Genomic DNA, 875 nt, shown 5'->3' with positions numbered 1-875 from the left:
TTTTAAAAATAAAATAAGGAGGCCTTTTAGAGCGCTTATTTGAAAAAGCGCTATAAAAGACTTTAAAAAAAAACAGTCATATAACATAAGAAAACAAATAGGTCTTTTACAGTGCTTATTATACAAGCGTTGTAAAAGAGCCTTTTTAAAAATAAAATAAGGAGGCCTTTTTGAGCGTTTTTCCAATAAGCGTTGTAAAAGGCTTAGGTCTTTTAGAGTGCTTTTCCAACAAGCGTTGTAAAAGACTTCTAAAAAAGCGTTGTAATAGGGTTTTATATATAACAGTAAACCACTTCAGTTTCCTCTTCATTACGTAAACTTCACTACAATAGTGTCCTCCTCCTCTTCATCGTTCTTCTCATTGCGAACCCTATCATCTCTCCCATTGCGAACCATATTTCCACGATCATCTCTCTCATTACGAATCATATTTCCATCCACGATCATCTCTCCCATTACGAACCATCTCTTCTTATTGAAATACGTAACCCTTCTTACGTATTTCAGCGAACCATACTTCAGTTTCTGCGAACCGTATTTCTGCACATTTCTCCTACGAACCCTACGTGTTCCTTCTCCTACGAACCCTATGTATTTCTTCTCACTATTTAGGTATTGATGTTATTAATTTTTTGTTGTCACTAAAATGCATGTTGAACTTATACTGATACGTACTTAGACTACTGCATGTTGAACTTGTTGAAGTTATACTGAACTACATGTTGAACTTGTTGTAGATAAATGGATACCAACAAGGACTTAGATTGTCAAAATGAAGAAGTTTTCAACACTAAGACTTACGAAAATGAAGTCAAACAAAGTGCAACCATCATGCAAAATATCATAAAAGCAAGGAGCAGTGGCATAAAATTTGA

Source organism: Cicer arietinum, chromosome 1 (genome assembly GCF_000331145.2).
Source record: "Cicer arietinum cultivar CDC Frontier isolate Library 1 chromosome 1, Cicar.CDCFrontier_v2.0, whole genome shotgun sequence".
In the NCBI taxonomy this organism is placed as follows: Eukaryota; Viridiplantae; Streptophyta; class Magnoliopsida; order Fabales; family Fabaceae; genus Cicer; species Cicer arietinum.
The sequence above is the reverse complement of the archived record's forward strand: the minus strand, read 5'-3'. Positions refer to the sequence as shown.